A 15,942-nucleotide genomic window follows, 5' to 3' on the forward strand; every position below is an offset into this window, starting at 1 on the left:
TTTGCATGTATCCACCACCAAACAGCAACATGATAAACAGTGTTATTATCTCAATGATTCTATACTGCATCTTAAACTGTCTGTCAGACTGTTTCTATTATAAAACCACGACTTTATTCATATCTATTACAGACCACTGTAATTCGAGTTATGAAAGAGATGAGAGAGCAGGGATATGAAGGGCTGCAGGAGTCCTGTTTACTGTTGCTGCACTTTGTATTTTGGCTGCATGTCTCTACGTTTGGATGGAAACTGTGGATGGCATAATGCCTTCTGAGATTCATTTCATGAGAGTTGGGAAAGTTAAAGAATCTGATGCTTAAAATCAGCCTCATTCATGTCTTCAACCAAAAAACTGTGCATGACATGCTATAATAAGGGTACTCTTAAAATCACTGCAGACACTTTTTGAAGGGCCTGCAGTTATGGAAATTATATAAACATTACATAGAGCCTTTATTGCTCAGACAACAAGGACAGTTTGCGCAGTCTGCCTTGAAAATGTCAGAGCAAACAAGATGGCTTTCAGTATTCAGACTTTCTTGTGCCTCTTGGTTCAGGAAGATGGTTATTGTGTCAGAGTCATGTAGATTAGCCCTGGGTTTTTTTCAATTGTTAGAAATGTGAAATTTGATACTTTTTAAGCACAGCCTGAACTTTATTGGGCAAGTTCTCTTCCAATTTCTTTAAAAGGTCTCCAGGATTTTTTTTGAAGGGCATTCAAAGCTCTTCTTTGGATGTTTCTGCCTTTTGTTCTGTTCTCTGACAAGATGATTCCACACTGCCTCAGCAATGTTGAGGTCTGGACTCTGGGGAGGCCAATCTGTTCCATTGTGTGTTTTTCAATCCAGGTATGTTTTTACTGCATTGTCAGTATGTCTGGGATCATTGTCATGCTGAAAAGTCAAGCTGTTGCCAATCAGATGCTTTAAAAATGGTATTGCGTCGTAGATGAATGCAGAAAATATAATCTGTAATTTTCTGCATTAATTAATTTTGACAAGATCTTTAACACCACAAGGTTGAAATGCAGCTACAAACCATATCATACCCTCCACTGTGTTTTGTAGGTGGTTGTAGTTACGGGGCGATCATGGCTCAAGAGTTGGGAGTTCGTCTTGTAATCGGAAGGTTGCTGGTTCGAGCCCCAGCTTGGACAGTCTCGGTCGTTGTGTCCTTGGGCAAGACACTTCACCCGTTGCCTACTGGTGGTGGTCAGAGGGCCCGGTGGCGCCAGTGTCCGGCAGCCTCGCCTCTGTCAGTGCGCCCCAGGGTGGCTGTGGCTACAATGTAGCTGCCATCACCAGTGTGTGAATGCGAGTGTGAATGGGTGGATGACTGGATATGTAAAGCGCTTTGGGGTCCTTAGGGACTAGTAAAGCGCTATATAAATACAGGCCATTTACCATTTACCATAGTTAGGTGACAGCTTTCCATCTCTCAGGTATTGTGTCAGGTTCTTGCTGGATTTTCCTGTTTCTCAAGGACATGACTTTCACATACTGTTCATGTGCTGTAGATAGTAGAGATGGCACGATACCACTTTTTTATGTCCGATACGATATCATACATTTGGATGTCTGCCGATACCAATATAAATCCGATATAGCATATTTTATAATCAATAAAATGTTTTGTTTAAATATCTTGCTGCATTTTGTATAAGTTCATACTCAAGTTTAAAAAACTAAACTAAAATAAAACTTTTCTGTTATACCTGTATGCAAAAGATACACTGCACCCAAAATATTTCATAGATCAGCTAAACTGATCAATCTAATAAACTTAAACCTACACCATCCTCCCTATTCTGGTATTTCAAAGAGTACTTAGTGGAAATATTAAGCAACCTAACTAATAGGGTTCCAACTCCCAGCAAAAAATAATAAAAAATAGGGAACCACCCCCCACCCTCTGCTTTATAATGCTTAATTGACGTAATCGACTGTAATTTAATGCAAGTGTAAAAAAAAAAAAATGCACAGAAATCTGAAAAATCAGAAAATTGTCTACAATGATTAAATAGATTCAACATCTTTCTTCAAAAGAATTGCAGACTGCACAGATGGTGCCTTCCCAAAGGAAAAAGTACTATAGCTTACTAGGGTATAAATTTGACTTAATAGTTACTATATACAATAATGGATGTCTGTACATTTTACATCAGATGGAAACTTTGGTTGTAAGATTCAGATAATTATTTATTAAAAGCTAGACATGACAATTAGAAAGGAAAGTATGTCTTTGTGCCCCCTTTTCCCTGTTAATGCCCTATCGGCCCCCCTGGCTAAACCTTGCTAGACCCGCCCCTGCACAGTTACGTCAGCTGGATCTTTATGTAGAAAAAGATCCTGGTGTAGAAAGTAATATTAACAGTTTATCAAGCTTAAACGTGCTGCTGTTGTTTATCCGCTGGTTTCCTTTTTCTAACGCAAAGTGGGCCAAAAACAAACGAGAGACGGAGTCGCGACAGAAAAGCAGATCAGCTGATCATTGATCAGTTTCATGATTGAAGTAGCAGCAGGAGAGGGAGGGAGAGAGTCGCTCCCAGCATTCGGTGGGAATGCTTTACAAACATTCAGAGATGAACTTGCACACTTGCTTTACTTCTCTCTGGGATACCTTTCTCGGAGATTAAATGCCGGTTTGGAAGCACGTAGCGAGGCTCCAAATGCTGAACCAGACCGCACGCCACATCCACTCTATCACGAGACCATACTCCTCTGACGTGCTAAGTTTATGAGCTGGGTTACGCTATGTCGCAAGTTTGTGAGGTGCTTTTGTGATATTGAATGGATCGGATTACATTTTTTATTCCTCTCCGATATCCGATCCAGTAATTTAGGTCAGTATCGGACCGATACGTAATATCGGATCGGTCCATCTCTAGTAGATAGTAGTTTTTTATGCCTGCCACGTCTTCTTTTGTCTTCCACTTCAGTTTCCTCAAACTTTTTAAGGACACACTGAACATCACGCTGAGATATGCCAAGTTTTCTTTTAATAGCTCTTTGGAAATCTCATTGTTGGTGTGTAGCTGTGTTATCTTTGACATCATTTGGAAATTCGTTTAAAGAAATTGGAGCAAATGTGTTTTCATGACAGGCTGCAACTGTGGTACAAAGGTACAAGTGCCTAAAAATACAATTTAATGTTGTAGCACAACACTGGTTCATCCCTTGACTTATGTGCCTTTTTTATGCTTGAATGATTTCCTAGGTCAAAGAAAAAGCATTCCTCTGAAAATGATCAGACATTGACAGACAAAGAACCATTGCTCAAGACTCCAAGTCTGGCCCCGTGTAAACTAAACCTAAAGAAATTAAGCACTGCTCAAGACTTTTGTACAGTACTCTATACAATTAATAGAATTTCTGCAAAGAATTTGGACTTTGTTATAAGAAACAAATGCAACCTGAATAAGTGATAACAGCTGTTTCAAGTCTTTATTGAATACACTGAGTAATCGTTTGAGGATGGGAAACAAACAGCATGTTTATGTGAAAAGTTTTCACAGGACTCTCAGTGGAGCGGTGATGATTGGGGTTTGTTCTGCAGCCACAGGATCTCGGCACCTTGCAGTCCACCATGAACTGCTCTAGATACCAAAACAATTAGGAGTTCAGGAGAACGTCAAAGCCATCTTTCCATCAGCCAAAGTAGCAACTCTACAACAGACTTGCTGAAAAGCAAGAGAACTGAGTTGCTGCTTTGGTCCAGTCAAAGTCAACTGATTGAAATGCTGTGGCGAGAGACAGCTGTGCATCAATGAATGTCCACAATTCTCAATGAAGTGAAGGGACATTGTAAAGGAGAGGGGGACCAAAAGCTAGTTAGAATCACATATTCCAATTAAGGAGATGAGATTGAAAGCGTGGGTTGTAAAGATGCCTCTCTCGCTAAATAAAAGCATACAGTGTCTTGCTACTGACAAAGTCTGCTCTTCTTTAGAAAGATTGATTGGGGAGAGCCGTGCCTTGAACACAGAAACTTTCACAGCACCGCAGCAGGAACATTAAGGAGCTAGACATGAGAGTCTATAATCAGAACACTTATAGATTAATAAACAAATTCAGACCACCTCAAGTTGTGCAACACATGTGCTGCAATGTTCTGTAGCACGATGATGCAGAATTTGGCATTTCTGGTAAAAATGAACACCACTTTGTTTGAAATGCGTGTTAAAAAAACAGTACACCAATATAAGATCTGATCTCAGCTTTAATGCATGCACTTGGAAGGTTACAGCGTAGTGTTAAAAGGGGGCTCCAATTAGTTCACAAGTTACAACATAGATTTACTGCAGAATTCTACATCAGCTTTAGAATAAGCAGTTCAGTCTGCTGACCTTTTCTCAGTTGAGATGGTTAGCATGACCTGGATAGTTCAGTCAACACCTCCCAGAGTTACTGGTGAGAACTGAAACAGTTTTGTGGGGAGGACTGGGCCAGAATTCCTCCTCGTGGTTTTGCAGGTCTCCCCAAGCAGTCTCTGGGATCAAAGTTGTTGCTGCTAAAAGAGCTTCTGCCACGATTCTGCACTGTTTGTTTAACATTAGTTTGGTCAGATCGTGTTTGTCTAGAATTTTGTGGCTTAAATGAAAATCAGGCCTTGTGTTCTAATCAGTTTAGAAATCCTGGTAATTCCAGAGAGCTCACAAACATTTTCCTGCATCTGTACATCAGAATGAAAGGTTTGTCATCCACGCTAGATAGTTATTATGCCAACCCGGCAGCTCACATCTATCCCTGTCCTCGTGTAAAATCAAATCCAGGCCAGGATTTTCCACTTTTCCTCTGCATAAAATAATAATGAATACAATGCCTGGCATATTGTTAAGGGAGTTGTGAATAATAAGGAATAGTGCTGTATGGGGCATATTACTCTGCTCCTTTCTTCTGTTGGAACAGGTTTCCATAAAACCTGATTAATAATACATCTCCAATACTTGCTCAGCTCCTTCAGGGTCAGCTATTATCCTGTCGTACTTTTGCGGCTTTGACTGCATCCTGCTGCAAAAGAAACGTTCATTTACTGAGCGATTGCCTTCAACTGAAGACACCCGTGCTTGTCAGCAGGAGATTCTCTAAATGTGCAAAGAGCTTTTTGAGCTGCTGTTGCAGTTTGGAAATATCATCAGAAGCAAAAATGGTGGATATTATTCTGAAAATTATACAGCTGTTTGGAGGCGAATGGAGCTCATTCACAACAGCCATTTTGGCTTGTCAAAAAAAAATACAGATGGATTTGATCGCATTAATAAGGCTGCCTTTCAGCCATAGAAGTTCCTGGTATTGTTAGCACAGCTTACTGGGAGACTTCATGGAACTGAGTCATGAATGTGTTTAGTTCCATCTGTGCTTTTCAAGATATCTGATGTCAAAAAGGTCCAGAGGTGAGAATATTCAAGGCACCGCCATCCTAATGACTGTTAATCTTCACATGTTTGCAGAGAACAAAATTAAGTCTCAGTTTCCCTCTGGCTGTAACTGCCTTAATATTCAGTGGCTTTCTTAACTTCATTACCTCCTAATACTCTTTATTTCTCCTTCATCTATTATGAAATGGGTAGAAGAAAAAACAACTCGCGTCACAGTTCTGTCCACTCTTTGTTGCCTGTTTTTGTTTTATGAGGCTAATTTACTTAGTCCTTGTTTTAGGGCAAATATTAATAAATGTAAGTTAATTAAAGAGCAGATGTGAGTGGGAAAATCTTTTCATTTAAGTCTCTCTGGATAAGAGAAAATGCTGAATGCCTGAAATGGAAATTAGACTAAATGTAATTGCCTTCATAATCGAAAGCACTTTTCCTTTAAAGCTTCAATTTGGGACTTTTTCAGTATATAAATTATTGATAGCTTGAAAAGGCTTTTTTGTGGAGTTAGCCTTTTAGAAGAAGAAGAAGAAGAAGAAGAAGAAGAGCTTGTGGAAACCTTTTTTTTTAACCTTGCGGCAGCTTCAGACTTTAGATCCAGACTCACCGTCGTGCACCACAGGGCATGCATTACTGGCCTCGTCTGCCTTTGAATCTCGCTTATCATGCGTCCTCTTTTTTTGTTAACTTAAAGAGACAAGCTACAAAAAATGTTGGATAAAAATGACAAATAACCCATGCTTGCGGTTTGTTTTCAGGCTATATAAAAAGCACATACGCACAGCCCATGCTTCACTTGGGTTGCCTCTGGTAAGCAGTGTGAGTTTGCACAGACTGTAGGTCTATTTGAAGTAACCATATATAGTGCCAGCAGTTCAAAATCTCACCCTTCATGATATGAGATGACTATAATATATTCATGTGACACACCAAAAGAAGCTGCACACTACATCCATCTGCCAAGACCATCAGATATAAGCCCTGCAGTCCGCCTCTTGTTGTAGAAAGAACAAACAGAAGCCTCAGATGTGGAGCTAATATGGTTTTCTTACCTGTTGAGAGTGCCTTGGGAGTGCCTCCTCAGATGTCTCAATAGTCATGCAGGGTGTCATTTTCTCCTCTCCCTGAGCAGCAGGACAAAAAAATCACCCCCAAAATACTAAATGAACACCTACCAGAGCTGTATTTGAGACTTCAGTTGGTCTGTTAGTAGAGCCGGGCGATAGAACGATAATGATATGTATCGCGATATAACTTTTTCTCGATAGAAAAATTAAACTATCGCGATAGACCTCGCCGCTCTTGTCCTCTTAAAAAAAAGAAAAAAGAAAAAAAAAGAGAACAGCCAATCCAAATTAAGTAGCGCAGAGCCGAACCAATCACAGCCGCAGCGTCACGTCACGTGACTTGTTACGTACAGCACAAGTGCCAAGCCGCACATGTGTACTTGTTTGGGAAGCAGCCAGCCACCGTACCGCCCGGGTAATGGAGGAAATGAGTGTGCCGACTAGAAAAATCAACCGAGCGTGACCGAAGAGAAAACAGATGATGGTTCCAACGCCGGAGAGATTGTCGAACGGAAGAGCCATAGAAGTTCCGTAGTGTGAAGGTATTTCGGCTATTTCAAGTCTGACTAAAAACAGAGTAGCGTGCACTGTAAATTGTGCCGAAAGCAAGTCTGGAAATACAATAAACTGGTGCATGCGCTACGTCCACACGTACCTGGGTATTTTTGAAAACGCAGATTTTTCTATGCTTTTGCACCTTTCGTCCACACGTAAACGGCGTTTTTGGTCACTGAAAACGAAGATTTTTGAAAACTCTGTTTTTGCATTTACGTGTGGACTAGAAAAACGGAGAAAACGCAGCGTCAAAGGTGTGCGCCACGTTATTGTTTCGGTGAAATGAATTTCTACAATACTGTTAATTCTACTCTCTGCAGTGTTTAAATGCTTACATATACACACAGTTACTGTCCCTCCACACATACGACTCGGTTCTGCTTCTATGCCCCAGCTTTGTTTACTTTTTCCCACCGAGGCTTCTAGACTTCTGATTGGCCAACATTTCTGCACGGTTAGGAATCTAGCGCCACCTGCTGCTTTGGCATGTTCATAGCAGCGTTTTCCTTCATTTCTGCCTTTATGTGTGGACGGGATTATTTTTTAAAACGAAAATGGAAAATCTCCGTTTTCAAAAATACCCGTGTACGTGTGGACGTAGCTTCAGTCTCTGACTGGAAGCGCTAATTCGTCATTCGGCTTTTGTCAGACTAAAGTAACTGTTAAAACTGTTTGAAAAGCTAAGCTATACAACAAGGAGAGATTGAGAATTTCCTTTTAGTTCTCAGTTTATTTGATATTGACAAAAGTTAGTCAGTTTTGTCTGTTCTTCTGTAAAACAAACTAAGATTTATTTTTAGAATTAATATTTTGTTTCTAAGTGGAATTGACAATTTAGTCTGTTTCGTTTGTTCTATTTTGAAACTTAAACGCAGAAGCGGCTGCCTTTTGTGTAGTTTGCAATATTTGCCTTTATCTATCTGAAAAAGTCTCATGTTCCTTAAGTACATCTACCCTGTTGAACTTATTATGGGAAATAAATATTTAAATAAAAACAAGCTGCTGATTATTTCACATTTTACTCGTGAGCAACGGCACATTTAAATCTTACAAATATAGTTATTTGGCTTATATCGTGATAGATATCGTTATCGCCTGAAATGAAAAAAACATATCGTGATATGAAAAAATCTCATATCGCCCAGCTCTATCTGTTAGTGATATAAGTCCCTCGCTTACTTGGGGTTGGATCAGGTGAACACTCCTCTAGTCATGCTATAAGCTCAGGCCCCGGCTGAGGCAATGATCATTTCTCCTTCTTTTTCATCTTTTCATTCCTCATGTGCTGTGTGTGCTGCTACTGCATGTTTCTGAACTCTTGCCTTCGCTCTCCTGTAGTTTACTTTTTGTTTTTAGTCCCTCTAAGAGCTCACTTTTTCTCTCTTCTGTTTTCCCTCCAACCAGTCGAGGCACATGGCTGACCCTCCCTGAGCCTGGTAGCGGGGTTTTCCTATATCTTGAGGCGACAACTTTCACATACTGTTCATCTATTATAAATAAGTTTTTAGCTCTGCCACTGATGTTTTCTTTCTCCTCAACTTGTCCAGTTTCCTCCGACTTTTTAAGGACGCACTGCACACCGTGCTGGGATGTACCAGTTTTCAGGTCATAGCTTTTGGAAATCGTCTTGTTGGTACAAAAATACAATATTATGACTGTTACACTGTGTTGTCTAAAAATTCTCTTAATGTCACTATTTAAAAAAGGCAAGAAATTCTGGATCATTGGAAGCAAAATAAAAAGAAATGTGTGGCTCAAACCCTTTCTACGCTACTGAAGGTGGATACAGTTTAGCCAAATTAAAGTTACTGATGTACAGATTTATAGAAAAATAGCAAATCTGTTGTGTCCATGAACTCAGTTGTTGTGCTTTGGTTCCGATGTTTGTTCATGTGACTCGTACTTAAATAACCATGGGTACAATTATGTAACATCAGTACTTTAAGGTGGTGACACTAACATTTGCTACTTAGTGAGCTCACTGTTTAGCACATATAAAACAATGGGTGGGTGGGTGAGTGTTCATGTGGACAGCCTGTGCTTAAGTGATATCTGCCCCACTCATGTTGGTTTTATATCGCACTGTAGGACTACCTTCCCTATTAACCTTCTTATTGGTTCACAGCTCCACTACATTTCAACATGCTCAAAGCTCCCATTAGCAATTATTACTAATTATTATACTATTATTACTAATCCAAATAGTAATTGAAAGCACGTGTGGGTGTGAGCGACCTTAATGGAAAATGTGTTATGTGCTGGGAAATCTTTTTTTTGGTGGTGGTTTGTGATGGGATTGATTTTTTTTCTTCTTTTTTTTTTTGTCAGAATCATTTATATCAATAAAGTTAGGCTGAAAATACTTCAACGATTCAATGAACAAGAGAATGCACCAGTGATAAATTAAGCTTAGTTATCTGATAAATTGGCAGATAAATGAATATTTAGATCATGTGTTCCAATGACCAGTGCATCACTGAGCTCCTGGACAGTCTGAGGTGCAAGCTGTCGGCGTCAGATGGAGCTAAACATAATGTCCCAGAGGTGTTCTGTTGGATTTAGGTTAGGTGAGCTTGGGGGCCAGTCAGTGGTATCAATTCATTCATTCTTCAGTTACTGCCTGCAGACTCTTGCCAGATGAGTCGGGCATTATTGTGCAGCAGGAGGAACCCAGGACCCATCGGACAGGCGTTAGGGTCTGACAATGGGCACTCACGGTGTCGTTGCCTAGCCAGTAGAGGTCTGTGTGTCCCTCCATGGATATGCCTCCCCAAACCAAACCTGACCTTCCACCAAACCCGTCATCCTGAACGATGTTACGGGCAGCTTAACATTCACCAAGGCTTCTCCCTTTCACATCTGTCACATGCACTCAGGTTGAACCTGCTCTCATCTGTGAAAATCACAGAGTGCCAGTGTTGCCTCTCCCAGTTCTGTTGTTTTATGCTAAATGACAGTTGAGCTCCATAGCAGATGCTGGTCCTGCTGATGGTCCTGTCCAGCTCTCCTACAGTAACTGTCTGTCTCCTGAAATATCCTTAATGCTGTGCTGGGAGACATTGATGTGCCATCCTAGATTAGTTGGATTACCTGTGCAACCTCTGTAGGGTCCAGGTGTCACCTCATGCTACCAGTAGTGACACTGACCCAAGTTATGTATCAAAAGATTACTTTTTTTAAGTACAGCAAGATACATTTTTGATTACAATTTTAGATTAAATTGTAATCTAATTGATTACATGTATAATATCTCTTAGATTTCACTTAGGCTAGATAGATTAAACTCAACTTGAAGTGACACATTATGTCTTTGCTGAGCTGAGAAGATCCATTGATCCATTTATCTTCTTCTACTTTTCTAATTCAGGGTCGTGGTTGGGCTGGAGTCTCTCAGCTGTCAGGAAGTACACCGTTTCAGCTTTAGCCATCCCTTCATTAATGATTTCATTTACCTGGAGCCTTATTTGTAAATATCTGAAGGAACCTTCTCTAAGCCATAACTTCTTTTTAAAGCTTCAAAGGAAAACAAGAGTGGGCTGTGAGCACCTGACCAGTCCACGTTTCAAATGTGGTATCTGTCATGTTGGCCCTAATGTAGTGATGATTATATTTGAATATTACGTTTTAAAATACACAGTTAAAACTGACTAAAACCCTCATTTCTTAGACACAGAGTGCATCCAGTGGTGACAATATTTTAAACGAGGTTAGAGTGTAAGCTAAAAGTTATAATGGAACAATGTAGAGGAAAGATGTATTTATTTTCTGTTAGGCTTAGGCTAGACTTCACTTAACTTGAATTAAACAAAACAACTTATATCTTTGCCAAGATGAAAACTTCCATCCATCCATCTTCTTCCACTTATCCAATTCAGGGTCGCTTGAGCCGATCCCAGCTGTCATGGTGCAGGCGGCGGGGTGCGCCCTGGCCAGACCACCAGTCTGTCACAGGGCTACAGAGGGGAAGCTGAAAACGGTGGCATGGATCAAAATCAGAATAGAGAAGGAAGGAAGGAAGGTTGAAATCTTTCCATTTTAACATATCATAATTAGCTAAATGAAACGGGAAAACAGGAGGTTAATGCAGTGTAGTGTTTTGTTTTAGAAAGACTACACGGTATGCTCGATGCTATATTTTATGTCGTGGCATCATACTCTTAGCAGAGTATCATTTTATGAAAGTAAAGTTAAAAAACAAACACGTGGAAAATTTTGCTTCAGAACACTGGTGCAAGCTCAAAATAACAAGAATGTAAGTCAGCTTTACTGATGTTGCTCCATTTCACAAATCACGCATTTGTCTCGAGGAGCATTCTGCACAGCATATGGAGCCTCTATACTTCAACCCTTTGTTTGGACCGGGTGAATATCCTGGAGGCATTAATAGCTAGGCCAGAAAAACAGAGAGGTCCCAGAGTGGTGGGTCAGTCCGGTACAGCCCGAGTGCAAAGAGAGGACAGAAAATGGAGAAAATGCCACATGCAAAGCAATGGACAAAGAGGACTGTCAGTAGAAGATAAATAGAAAAAGATTTGTGTATTTTGTCCATGGTTTAAAGTTTTTTTGAGTGAAAATGTCAAAAACAAAGTATGTGGTATATATTTTTCACAATATCTAACAGGAAAGGTCAGACGATACAAATTTCATACCTTTCTTAATACTTTCTCTGCCATTTCCCAACAATCAGCAGCCATGGACTCCTCGTTGAAGCTGCTTAGCACTTTGAAAATTGAAATAATTGATGCCCACAAAGCTGGAGAAAGCTACAAAAAGAAAGAAAATTGTTTTGAAGTAGCAAGTTCCTGAGTTCATAATACAAGTAAGAAATGGTACTTAACAGGAACGGTGGAGGTCAAGTTGAGGTATCGGAGACAAAGAAAACTGTCTGAGAGAACTGCATGTAGGCTTTTATATAGAAAGGTAAATCAAAAAAGCCTTAATTTATGAGACAGAATAGATTCAGTTAAATATCAGAAAAGTGCAGAAGAAAAATAAGCATGGCTCCATAAACAATCCTAAAACCGTACAAGAGGAGCTTCCAAAAAGTTACGCCAGTGCACCAAGTCAAAAATAAAACAATCTGACCATACAGGGTGGCTAAACCTTTACTTCAGGCCCTGGGAAATATGAAAAATAAAAAGGTGTCATCGAGAATCGTCTCTGTGCACCACAAATAATCAAGAATTGATTAAAGGACAGATTTTCAGATTTAATTCAACGACTCAAATGTTTTAACTGTTTAGGAATTACACACATTTATACACAGTCCCGCAATTTCAGTGGCTCCAAATTAACTGGACAAATTAACTCTAAACATACATGTGTGCGATGTATATCGAAGGTGACTCGTGAAAAAACGCAAACCGATGATGAGATGAACATAATTCATGTGAAAAAGCCAAAGAATTGGAATTTATAATAAATAAATCAATATACGCGTGAAGTTGTTCATGCAAAGTTTCTTTGACATTGGCCTAACAGTTAGGAGGTAATAGGTGCCCTACTTAGTACACTAAGATTACGGTATCGTAAGTTAAGGATTGATTTTTAATGTTTGGATGGAAAACCTTTGGAGTCGATGACAGTCTGGAACCTGTTAACCTCACCAAATGCTGATGCTCAGTCAGGCCCTTACTCTAGCTGCCGTCAGCTTGTTTGTGGGCTTCACTGCCTTCAGTTTTGCCTTCAGTACAGGGAGTGCAGAATTATTAGGCAAATGAGTATTTTGTCCACATCATCCTCTTCATGCATGTTGTCTTACTCCAAGCTGTATAGGCTCGAAAGCCTACTACCAATTAAGCATATTAGGTGATGTGCATCTCTGTAATGAGAAGGGGTGTGGTCTAATGACATCAACACCCTATATCAGGTGTGCATAATTATTAGGCAACGTCCTTTCCTTTGGCTAAATGGGTCAAAAGAAGGACTTGACAGGCTCAGAAAAGTCAAAAATAGTGAGATATCTTGCAGAGGGATGCAGCAGTCTCAAAATTGCAAAGCTTCTGAAGCGTGATCATCGAACAATCAAGCGTTTCATTCAAAATAGTCAACAGGGTCGCAAGAAGCGTGTGGAAAAACCAAGGCGCCAAATAACTGCCCATGAACTGAGAAAAGTCAAGCGTGCAGCTGCCAAGATGCCACTTGCCACCAGTTTGGCCATATTTCAGAGCTGCGACATCACTGGAGTGCCCAAAAGCACAAGGTGTGCAATACTCAGAGACATGGCCAAGGTAAGAAAGGCTGAAAGACGACCACCACTGAACAAGACACACAAGCTGAAACGTCAAGACTGGGCCAAGAAATATCTCAAGACTGGTTTTTCTAAGGTTTTATGGACTGATGAAATGAGAGTGAGTCTTGATGGGCCAGATGGATGGGCCCGTGGCTGGATTGGTAAAGGGCAGAGAGCTCCAGTCCGACTCAGACGCCAGCAAGGTGGAGGTGGAGTACTGGTTTGGGCTGGTATCATCAAAGATGAGCTTGTGGGGCCTTTTCGGGTTGAGGATGGAGTCAAGCTCAACTCCCAGTCCTACTTCCAGTTTCTGGAAGACACCTTCTTCAAGCAGTGGTACAGGAAGAAGTCTGCATCCTTCAAGAAAAACATGATTTTCATGCAGGACAATGCTCCATCACACGCGTCCAAGTACTCCACAGCGTGGCTGGCAAGAAGAAAAACTAATGACATGGCCTCCTTGTTCACCTGATCTGAACCCCATTGAGAACCTGTGGTCCATCATCAAATGTGAGATTTACAAGGAGGGAAAACAGTACACCTCTCTGAACAGTGTCTGGGAGGCTGTGGTTGCTGCTGCACGCAATGTTGATGGTGAACAGATCAAACACTGACAGAATCCATGGATGGCAGGCTTTTGAGTGTCCTTGCAAAGAAAGGTGGCTATATTGGTCGCTGATTTGTTTTTGTTTTGTTTTTGAATGTCAGAAATGTATATTTGTGAATGTGGAGATGTTATATTGGTTTCACTGGTAAAAATAAATAATTGAAATGGGTATATATTTGTTTTTTGTTAAGTTGCCTAATAATTCTGCACAGTAATAGTCACCTGCACACACAGATATCCCCCTAAAATAGCTAAAACTAAAAACAAACTAAAAACTACTTCCAAAAACATTCAGCTTTGATATTAATGAGTTTTTTGGGTTCATTGAGAACATGGTTGTTGTTCAATAATAAAATTATTCCTCAAAAATACAACTTGCCTAATAATTCTGCACTCCCTGTATCTGAAAATTTGATCTATTGGGCTGTAATCGGATTACTAACTTGGCTTTTAAAGAATATCTCATTTCTTTGGTTTGAAATACTCGGGTTCTTTTACAGTGTGCTTTGGATCATTAATAATAATAATAATAATGGATTGGATTTATATAGCGCTTTACAATAGCACTATTCATTCTCTCACATTCACACACTGGTGGAGGCAGCTACAGTTGTAGCCACAGCTGCCCTGGGGCAGACTGACAGAAGCGAGGCTGCCATATCACGCCATCGGCCCCATGGCCAACACCAGTAGGCGGTGGGGTAAAGTGTCTTGGTGTCTTGCCCAAGGACACAACGACCAGGACAGAGAGCCCGGGGGATCGAACCGGCAACCTTCCGGTTACAAATGCGTTTCCCAACCCCCAGCGCCATGGTCGCCCCCCATTATCAGGTTTACAGCATTTCGCAGAATCTGAGCAGACAGCATAGCATAAACACTAGTTTACTGATGGTTTCATCTCTCCATATTTTTTCATTTTCTCTGGAAAACCCTAATCTTGCCTTCTTAACTCATTCACTGCCAGCCATTGGCAGTGAATGAGTTAAACCCATTGACTCATTCACTGCAATTGACGGCTATAGACGTCAATGGCAGTGAATGAGTTAATAATAATAATAATGGATTGCATTTATATAGCGCTTTTCGAGACCCTCAAAGCGCTTTACAATACCACTATTCATTCACTCACTGGTGGAGGCAGCTACTGTTGTAGCCACAGCTGCCTGGGGCAGACTGACAGAAGCGAGGCTGCCATATCACGCCATCGGCCCCATGGCCATCACCAGTAGGTGAAGTGTCTTGCCCAAGGACACAATGACCGAGACTGTCCGAGCCGGGGCTCGAACGGGCAACCTTCCAATTACAAGACGAACTGCCAACTCTTGAGCCACGATCGCCTGAGTGTAACCAGTGGTTTGCACTTTTTTGTGAAGGCATCTTAGTTGCAAACTTTGACAGTGATGCATCTACCTTCTCTGGTGTGTTTTTGGCTAGATTTTGTGATATTCTGAATGTTTTTTCTTAACCAAGGAAAGAATCTGCACTCAAAATCTTTTGGTGAGCTGACAAATGCATTCATTCTTTTTAAGGACATGGCATAAAGTCTCATAAAGTTTATTTGGTGCATTGACATATTTATTTCATTATATAATATTGAATGTTGCAGCTACCAAATGGAAGTTCAACACTTGGAATCAACTCCAGATCTTTTATCTACTTAATTTGTCATGAAAGATGAAGGGAGCAGGCCTCACCTCACACATTCCCTTCATTAAATGCTTGTCAGTCAAAACTTCAAATACTTTTAAGCCTCTGAAAATGAGTTACTGTGCATAAAAATGGCTCTATTTTCCAAACGGTTAATGAAATACTTTCCTTAAACCCCATGATTAAAGTTCAAAGTCTGCCCTTCACACCACCATCGCACCATTATTAGATTTTAAATAAGAGACATATGGACGTACCTGTGTAACCACCACTGTGTGCTACATATCTGTGTGTTTAAAGCAGAAGTACATATCATCTGATGATAACAGTGAGGACCCAGGGAAAAAGTCAACCTGATATACAGTAGTAGGAGTTTTACCATTACAAATCAGCTGTCGTGAAATAACCAAGCCAATTTCAGGAGTAGTGTGTTTAACAGCAACATCAGTATGCTTGCTTC

General features: G+C 40.5%; 1 protein-coding gene across 1 annotated transcript in view; it reads left to right on the forward strand.

Annotated features, from left to right (window-relative positions):
* The window catches only part of pigg (phosphatidylinositol glycan anchor biosynthesis class G (EMM blood group)), a 93,826-nt gene that overhangs the window by 59,458 nt on the left and 18,426 nt on the right, over positions 1 to 15,942 (forward strand). The gene's annotated exons all lie outside the window — the stretch shown is intronic.

This window comes from Aulonocara stuartgranti (genome assembly GCF_965226115.1).
Source record: "Aulonocara stuartgranti genome assembly, chromosome: 2".
NCBI classification, from domain to species: Eukaryota; Metazoa; Chordata; class Actinopteri; order Cichliformes; family Cichlidae; genus Aulonocara; species Aulonocara stuartgranti.